The following is a 10,389-nucleotide window of genomic DNA, read 5'->3' as shown; positions in this document are numbered from 1 at the left end:
TTTCCTTTCCACATTAATAAACTAAGCATGTACTGGTGCCTATCAAATTTAGTTGTTTATTTTCTGCTTCTGTGATATTGTACAACACTAAGTTCTAACTTAGTAGGTTAAATTATACCAAAATGTAATTTTTGAGATACTTTGGTAATAGATATTTCTGTGCTAGAACTTTCTAACAGAGTTCTCTGTATAAAGTCTTTGTGCCCTATAAATAAACAATTTATTTTTATTTTGTATTGTACTTTGTTAATAGATTAAGAAAATACTCTATATATTTAATTTAAAAAATTTCTTCTAAAATATAGAGATATAACTAAACTAATAAATAAAAAACTATGATACAAAATGTTGGTTTGGCCTCAGATATATCAGGGTTCAAAGGCTTTCTCCCTATCCATAGCAGAACTTTCATGGCTTAGTCCTTAAACACTTTCCTTTGAAAACCTACTGAACAGACAAATCATGTGCTCTAGGAAAAATTTTTAAATTATATGCATGAAAATTAAAATGAGATCAAGAGAATAAATGATATTATTACAATAATTTTCTAAGTTTTCTTATTTTATTTTCATCATTTGCTAAACTGCTGAGAAGCAAAGCTGAAGAAACCCATCAGCTATGACCGCACTGCAGGGTGGATGAACCACTGCACAGTACAATAAAACAAAGTATCTTCGTTGTAGCCTGAAAGATGTGTTGTAGGTTTTCAATGCAAGAAGCTGTCACACAGCAGTTATCTCAGGGTAAGAGAAGGCAACAGGGTAGCAGCTGGCAAGATGGCAAGAAAATATCTGCTACTGATAGTGTTTGGACTTCCTGCCAGTGCATGGGTCTGTTTGTTTTTTCCCCTCATTTCCACAAGAAATACTTTAAAGTGTACCCATATTGACTAATATTTATGTATTTCCTTCCTACATTGCCAATATATGGGAGTGCTTTTCCCCTGTCAACTTAGCCATGAACTATATAACTGGAATATAAATTATAGACTACAGATTCCATAAAAAATGCCATCTAACCATGGTATGTATTTGGCAATGTATCTTGAACACTAAAAATCAGAAAGAAAACACAACAAATTGTAGACCTTCAACATTCTCTAGGTAGATTTAAAACCACTACTGGCTAATCACTAGATTGTGCCAATCCCAAGTAATAGGACTGGTCAACCCAGTGTCCTTTTAATTTCCTGAATGTAGGAGGGTTTTTGAAATATCTCAGTATCTTTACCCAATCATTTTGTAAGTGGGAGTCTATTTCTTTGGCCGCTTTCACTTTGTTGATTACAAAGGGCTTTTATTCAAGCTGCAGGTAAAATCACAGTCATTTGTCTTAACTCAAAGAATTTCCTATTTTGTATTTTTTAAAACCTAAGCACTAACTACATGGCATGACGAGCATATTAGGAGAGAAGAAAGGTCCTCAGCAACTATTTTAATTATAACCCATTATTGAGTAGAGATGTTAAAAATATTAATTAAGATATAATTATCAAAAGCAATAGATTGTCAAAGGCACATACAATATGCTGTGCAGCACAGAATGGTTATTCAAATCCTAAGCTATTTTTCTTTATTGCAATTTGACAAGGAGCTGGGCCAAACCTGACACCTGGATTAATTTTCAGTAGCAATTTACACACAAATGAAAGAAACGGAAGTAAATATAATAAGGTGAGCTGTTCCCAATGATGTCAAAAGCCAATCATTTCAAGTATTCTTATTTAAGAATAGTTATGCTCTATTTATATGGAAAATTTCAGAATGACAGAAGTAAAATCGTGAGCCCTTTAAATTAAATTTTAATTTAATTATTTTAGCTCTAGCTAGTCTTTTCCATCCAGCAAGTGTCGTTGCTTTTAGAGGCTGTTTTCAAACTGTCTGTTACTTTTAATATTCTAATACAACTACATAATTCTCCCTCCCTTTCCCTGCCTCAAGACCCAACCAGGCACTGCTCCTTGTTCTTTTTAAATTCTACGATCTCCTTTTTCATTAATCATTGTTACTAAGTTGCTGTTGTTATTGAGTTAGAAACCCAGTCATACCATGGGCGGTCCAAGACGTGTACTAGAGAGACATTGGTCAAGGTAGTCCACAGCCCAGGAAAGAAATAGCAAGTTGGTTTTCTGGGCACTGAGAGACAATAAGAAAACATGTAGGACATTAAACTGGGACTGACAACCATTGTGTTTAACAGTCAGCAGGTAGGGCCCTGATATAGAGTGTTTTAGTAATTAGTAACATTACTAACCAAAATTAGAAAATCGGTAAGGTTGTTAGTGACATTATTACTTTGCCCTTCTCTGCAAAGACAAAAAAACTCAAAAAAAAAAAAAAGAAAAGAAAAGAGAAAAAAATCTTGCTAAGGGCTATCAAGCAATACATGCAGAAGTCTGACACAGATTTTTTAATCGTTTGTCTGAATTACTCAAGCCAATCCCTTCCAAAGAGTACCTCATGGATTAACAACTTTGCATATTTAATTTCTAACACATATTTAGTGTATAAAATTGGATATATGATTTATGGAACGAGATAAAATCCAATTCTGATGTTAACTGTTAAGAAAAGAAAAGCATATATGAAAAATTATTAGACCAATATTGATGGTGATTTCTGTACAGAGGGTGATGATTTGAAATTTGAGAATACAAATTGACACATTTTCATTTTCAAGACTGGGAGCCAAAGTAAACCATAAGCTAATTAAAACATGTTTCCTCCAAGAAGTATTTGTGTGTGCGGCTCATTTATCATTCTAGATCAGGATAATTATGTGGAGAGCACTGGAGAAGACAGGCTGCTGTTTCATCCTTAGCCCTGTAATTATTACTTGGCTTAATTTCCCCAAGTTTTAGACGAGGAGATAATTTCCTTTATTTTTCTGAATATAAATAGATTGTCATTTACTCATGTTTAATTATGATTAAAAGTAACAGCTACTTGAGTATGACTATACAATCTAGCTTTGATCAAACCACCCATCATCATCATCAATAAGATAAAATTTTAAATATGATGTATTTATCCATAATTCTGTTTGGTTCAAACAAGGAACCTAGTCATATTTTTAATACCTTTAAAATGCCCATATTGTTTTATAAAATAGACCAATACTGATTTGTCACCAATGGACTAGTTCAAGAAATGGGTGTCATGATGCATTTGCCTTAAGTACAAAATTAAACCAACAGGAGATGAAGGGAGGTGTCAGAAGGTTTACACTGGCAACTTTACATTATTCATTAGGCATGGGAAATAGAAAAAAATATATGATGTATAGACAGAAGACCTATTATGATTTAGTGTCAGATCCACAAAAGAGAAATGCGGTAGACCTGAGTCATGAACAGTGAAAGAATTTACTCATGAGATCAGATTAGAGAAAGAAAAGTTTATTGAGTTCACTGTAGGGGCGCAGCAGCAGTAGAAGAACTGCATACCATGAAACAATGGACTATGGCTCCTTTTATAAGGGAAAAAATCCTCGCTTTGGGTTCTACTATAAAATGAAAGACTATATCATGGCATTTCTGAATGACTGATGTTTGACTGGTTAGGACCAGGGCTTAGGATATTTGACACGATAGCATGGTTAATTTTAATTGATTGTTTCAGATGGTAGGATGAGAACATTCAGAGATTGTTACCATGCCATAGTGCCCCTCAAACTCATTTATTTCCCCATATTCCTCCATAACAAAGGCCAAGCAAGGCCAAATCTTAAAATTTAAGGCAAAGCTGTCTTCTGCTAGAAGTTCTTAAGGCTCAAAGAGGCAATGTCCTTTTATCTATCTACAATTGCTAGTCTGTCATTTGGGCAGCATGAAACAATGAAGAAAGAGATGTTGATTAAGAATGACTAGCATAGCACACACCGGCGGATCCCGGACCGCAGCAGCTCTCTGCTCCCAAACCCCGTGGGAGAGAGACCTCACCGCCTGATCAGGTGGGCACTCCTGAGGCTGCAGAGCAGAGGAGACCACCAACACTGCCCACCCCTGCCCACATCCCTGGCCCAAGAGGCAACTGTATAAGGCCTCTGGGTTCCCATAGGGGAGGGCCCGGGAGCGGAAGGACCCCTGCGTCTGAGACACTGCCGGAACCTGAAGGAAACAGACCGGATAAACAGTTCTCTGCAACCAAATCCCGTGGGAGGGAGAGCTGAACCTTCAGACAGGCGGACACGCCTGGGAAACCAGAAGAGACTGCACTCTGTGCACATCCAGGCGCCAGAGGAAAACACCAAACGTCATCTGAAACCCTGGTGCACGGAGGCTCCCGGAAGGAGCGGCACAGATTTTCCCGGTTGCTGCCACAGCGGAGAGGACTTAGGCAGTACCCCACGAGCAAACTTGAGCCTTGGAACCACAGGTAGGACCAACTTTTCCCCTGCAAGAAACCTGCCTGGTGAACTCAAGACACAGGCCCACAGGAACAGCTGAAGACCTGTAGAGAGGAAAAACTACACGCCCGAAAGCAGAACACTCTGTCCCCATAACTGGCTGAAAGAAAACAGGAAAACAGGTCTACAGCACTCCTGACACACAGGTTATAGGACAGTCTAGCCACTGTCAGAAATAGCAGAACAAAGTAACACTAGAGATAATCTGATGGCGAGAGGCAAGCGCAGGAACCCAAGCAACAGAAACCAAGACTACATGGCATCATCGGAGCCCAATTCTCCCACCAAAGCAAACACGGAATATCCAAACACACCAGAAAAGCAAGACCTAGTTTCAAAATCATATTTGATCATGATGCTGGAGGACTTCAAGAAAGACATAAAGAACTCCCTTAGAGAACAAGTAGAAGCCTACAGAGAGGAATCGCAAAAATCCCTGAAAGAATTCCAGGAAAACACAATCAAACAGTTGAAGGAATTAAAAATGGAAATAGAAGCAATCAAGAAAGAACACATGGAAACAACCCTGGACTTAGAAAATCAAAAGAAAAGACAAGGAGCTGTAGATACAAGCTTCACCAACAGAATTCAAGAGATGGAAGAGAGAATCTCAGGAGCAGAAGATTCCATAGAAATCATTGACTCAACTGTCAAAGATAATGTAAAGCAGAAAAAGCTACTGGTCCAAAACATACAGGAAATCCAGGACTCAATGAGAAGATCAAACCTAAGGATAATAGGTATAGAAGAGAGTGAAGTCTCCCAGCTCAAAGGACCAGTAAATATCTTCAACAAAATCATAGAAGAAAACTTCCCTAACCTAAAAAAAGAGATACCCATAGGCATACAAGAAGCCTACAGAACTCCAAATAGATTGGACCAGAAAAGAAACACCTCCCGTCACATAATTGTCAAAACACCAAACGCACAAAATAAAGAAAGAATATTAAAAGCAGTAAGGGAAAAAGGTCAAGTAACATATAAAGGCAGACCTATCAGAATCACACCAGACTTTTCGCCAGAAACTATGAAGGCCAGAAGATCCTGGACAGATGTCATACAGACCCTAAGAGAACACAAATGCCAGCCCAGGTTACTGTATCCTGCAAAACTCTCAATTAACATAGATGGAGAAACCAAGATATTCCATGACAAAATCAAATTTACACAATATCTTTCTACAAGTCCAGCACTACAAAGGATAATAAAGGGTAAAGCCCAACATAAGGAGGCAAGCTATACCCTAGAAGCAAGAAACTAATCATCTTGGCAACAAAACAAAGAGAATGAAAGCACACAAACATAACCTCACTTCCAAATATGAATATAACGGGAAGCAATAATCACTATTCCTTAATATCTCTCAATATCAATGGCCTCAACTCCCCAATAAAAAGACATAGATTAACAAACTGGATACGCAACGAGGACCCTGCATTCTGCTGCCTACAGGAAACACACCTCAGAGACAAAGACAGACATTACCTCAGAGTGAAAGGCTGGAAAACAATTTTCCAAGCAAATGGTCAGAAGAAGCAAGCTGGAGTAGCCATTCTAATATCAAATAAAATCAATTTTCAACTAAAAGTCATCAAAAAAGATAAGGAAGGACACTTCATATTCATCAAAGGAAAAATCCACCAAGATGAACTCTCAATCCTAAATATCTATGCCCCAAATACAAGGGCACCTACATATGTAAAAGAAACCTTACTAAAGCTCAAAACACACATTGCACCTCACACAATAATAGTGGGAGATTTCAACACCCCACTCTCATCAATGGACAGATCATGGAAACAGAAATTGAACAGAGATGTAGACAGACTAAGAGAAGTCATGAGCCAAATGGACTTAACGGATATTTATAGAACATTCTATCCTAAAGCAAAAGGATATACCTTCTTCTCAGCTCCTCATGGTACTTTCTCCAAAATTGACCATATAATTGGTCAAAAAACGGGCCTCAACAGGTACAGAAAGATAGAAATAATCCCATGCGTGCTATCGGACCACCACGGCCTAAAACTGGTCTTCAATAACAATAAGGGAAGAATGCCCACATATACGTGGAAATTGAACAATGCTCTACTCAATGATAACCTGGTCAAGGAAGAAATAAAGAAAGAAATTAAAAACTTTTTAGAATTTAATGAAAATGAAGGTACAACATACCCAAACTTATGGGACACAATGAAAGCTGTGCTAAGAGGAAAACTCATAGCGCTGAGTGCCTGCAGAAAGAAACAGGAAAGAGCATATGTCAGCAGCTTGACAGCACACCTAAAAGCTTTAGAACAAAAAGAAGCAAATACACCCAGGAGGAGTAGAAGGCAGGAAATAATCAAACTCAGAGCTGAAATCAACCAAGTAGAAACAAAAAGGACCATAGAAAGAATCAACAGAACCAAAAGTTGGTTCTTTGAGAAAATCAACAAGATAGATAAACCCTTAGCCAGACTAACGAGAGGACACAGAGAGTGCGTCCAAATTAACAAAATCAGAAATGAAAAGGGAGACATAACTACAGATTCAGAGGAAATTCAAAATATCATCAGATCTTACTATAAAAACCTATATTCAACAAAACTTGAAAATCTTCAGGAAATGGACAATTTCCTAGACAGATACCAGGTATCGAAGTTAAATCAGGAACAGATAAACCAGTTAAACAACCCCATAACTCCTAAGGAAATAGAAGCAGTCATTAAAGGTCTCCCAACCAAAAAGAGCCCAGGTCCAGACGGGTTTAGTGCAGAATTCTATCAAACCTTCATAGAAGACCTTATACCAATATTATCCAAACTATTCCACAAAATTGAAACAGATGGAGCCCTACCGAATTCCTTCTATGAAGCCACAATTACTCTTATACCTAAACCACACAAAGACCCAACAAAGAAAGAGAACTTCAGACCAATTTCCCTTATGAATATCGACGCAAAAATACTCAATAAAATTCTGGCAAACCGAATTCAAGAGCACATCAAAACAATCATCCACCATGATCAAGTAGGCTTCATCCCAGGCATGCAGGGATGGTTTAATATAAGGAAAACCATCAACGTGATCCATCATATAAACAAACTGAAAGAACAGAACCACATGATCATTTCATTAGATGCTGAGAAAGCATTTGACAAAATTCAACACCCCTTCATGATAAAAGTCCTGGAAAGAATAGGTATTCAAGGCCCATACCTAAACATAGTAAAACCATATACAGCAAACCAGTTGCTAACATTAAACTAAATGGAGAGAAACTTGAAGCAATCCCACTAAAATCAGGGACTAGACAAGGCTGCCCACTCTCTCCCTACTTATTCAATATAGTTCTTGAAGTTCTAGCCAGAGCAATCAGACAACAAAAGGAGATCAAGGGGATACAGATCGGAAAAGAAGAGGTCAAAATATCACTATTTGCAGACGACATGATAGTATATTTAAGTGATCCCAAAAGTTCCACCAGAGAACTACTAAAGCTGATAAACAACTTCAGCAAAGTGGCTGGGTATAAAATTAACTCAAATAAATCAGTTGCCTTCCTCTATACAAAAGAGAAACAAGCCGAGAAAGAAATTAGGGAAACGACACCCTTCATAATAGACCCAAATAATATAAAGTACCTCGGTGTGACTTTAACCAATCAACTAAAAGATCTGTACAATAAGAACTTCAAGACACTGAGGAAAGAAATTGAAGAAGACCTCAGAAGATGGAAAGATCTCCCATGCTCATGGATTGGCAGGATCAATATAGTAAAAATGGCCATTTTACCAAAAGCAATCTACAGATTCAATGCAATCCCCATCAAAATACCAATCCAATTCTTCAAAGAGTTAGACAGAACAATTTGCAAATTCATCTGGAATAACAAAAAACCCAGGATAGCTAAAGCTATCCTCAACAATAAGAGGACTTCAGGGGGAATCACTATCCCTGAACTCAAGCAGTATTACAGAGCAATAGTGATAAAAACTGCATGGTATTGGTACAGAGACAGACAGATAGACCAATGGAATAGAATTGAAGACCCAGAAATGAACCCACACACCTATGGTCACTTGATTTTTGACAAAGGAGCCAAAACCATCCAATGGAAAAAAGATAGCATTTTCAGCAAATGGTGCTGGTTCAACTGGAGGGCAACATGTAGAAGAATGCAGATCGATCCATGCTTATCACCCTGTACAAAGCTTAAGTCCAAGTGGATCAAGGACCTCCACATCAAACCAGACACACTCAAACTAATAGAAGAAAAACAAGGGAAGCATCTGGAACACATGGGCACTGGAAAAAATTTCCTGAACAAAACACCAATGGCTTATGCTCTAAGATCAAGAATCGACAAATGGGATCTCATAAAACTGCAAAGCTTCTGTAAGGCAAAGGACACTGTGGTTAGGACAAAACGACAACCAACAGATTGGGAAAAGATCTTTACCAATCCTATAACAGATAGAGGCCTTATATCCAAAATATACAAAGAACTCAAGAAGTTAGTCCGCAGGGAAACAAATAACCCTATTAAAAAATGGGGTTCAGAGCTGAACAAAGAATTCACAGCTGAGGAATGCCGAATGGCTGAGAAACACCTAAAGAAATGTTCAACATCTTTAGTCATAAGGGAAATGCAAATCAAAACAACCCTGAGATTTCACCTCACACCAGTGAGAATGGCTAAGATCAAAAACTCAGGTGACAGCAGATGCTGGCGAGGATGTGGAGAAAGAGGAACACTCCTCCATTGTTGGTGGGATTGCAGACTGGTAAAACCATTCTGGAAATCAGTCTGGAGGTTCCTCAGAAAATTGGACATTGAACTGCCTGAGGATCCAGCCATACCTCTCTTGGGCATATACCCAAAAGATGCCTCAACATATAAAAGAGACACGTGCTCCACTATGTTCATCGCAGCCTTATTTATAATAGCCAGAAAATGGAAAGAACCCAGATGCCCTTCAACAGAGGAATGGATACAGAAAATGTGGTACATCTACACAATGGAATATTACTCAGCTATCAAAAACAACGAGTTTATGAAATTCGTAGGCAAATGGTTGGAACTGGAAAATATCATCCTGAGTGAGCTAACCCACTCACAGAAAGACATACATGGTATGCACTCATTGATAAGTGGCTATTAGCCCAAATGCTTGAATTACCCTAGATCCCTAGAACAAACGAAACTCAAGACGGATGATCAAAATGTGAATGCTTCACTCCTTCTTTAAATGAGGAAAAAGAATACCCTTGGCAGGGAAGGGAGAGGCAAAGATTAAAACAGAGACTGAAGGAACACCCATTCAGAGCCTGCCCCACAGGTGGCCCATACATATACAGCCACCCAATTAGACAAGATGGATGAAGCAAAGAAGTGCAGACCGACAGGAGCCGGATGTAGATCGCTCCTGAGAGACACAGCCAGAATATAGCAAATACAGAGGCGAATGCCAGCAGCAAACCACTGAACTGAGAATAGGTCCCCCGTTGAAGGTATCAGAGAAAGAACTGGAAGAGCTTGAAGGTGCTCGAGACCCCAAAAGTACAACAATGTCAAGCAACCAGAGCTTCCAGGGACTAAGCCACTACCTAAAGACTATACATGGACTGACCCTGGACTCTGTCCCCATAGGTAGCAATGAATATCCTAGTAAGAGCACCAGTGGAAGGGGAAGCCCTGGGTCCTGCTAAGACTGAACCCCCAGTGAACTAGACTATGCGGGGAGGGTGGCAATGGGGGGAGGTTTGGGAGGGGAACACCCACAAAAAAAAAGGAAAAAAAAAAGAAAGAAAGAATGACTAGCATAAAAAACACCTGGAGGCCAGTTCTAAAAACCCTATAGGTCATGAATTGTTTCATAGTATTGTCTGGAATCTATACCAAAGAAGCATCACCTAGACCTGGAAATGTTGGGTCCTGAAAATCAAATTGACAACTAGGTTACAAAAATGAAGGCACACTAGAAGGAATAAACAAAA

This window comes from Rattus norvegicus, chromosome 4 (genome assembly GCF_021556685.1).
Source record: "Rattus norvegicus strain SHRSP/BbbUtx chromosome 4, alternate assembly SHRSP_T2T, whole genome shotgun sequence".
NCBI classification, from domain to species: Eukaryota; Metazoa; Chordata; class Mammalia; order Rodentia; family Muridae; genus Rattus; species Rattus norvegicus.
The sequence above is the reverse complement of the archived record's forward strand: the minus strand, read 5'-3'. Positions refer to the sequence as shown.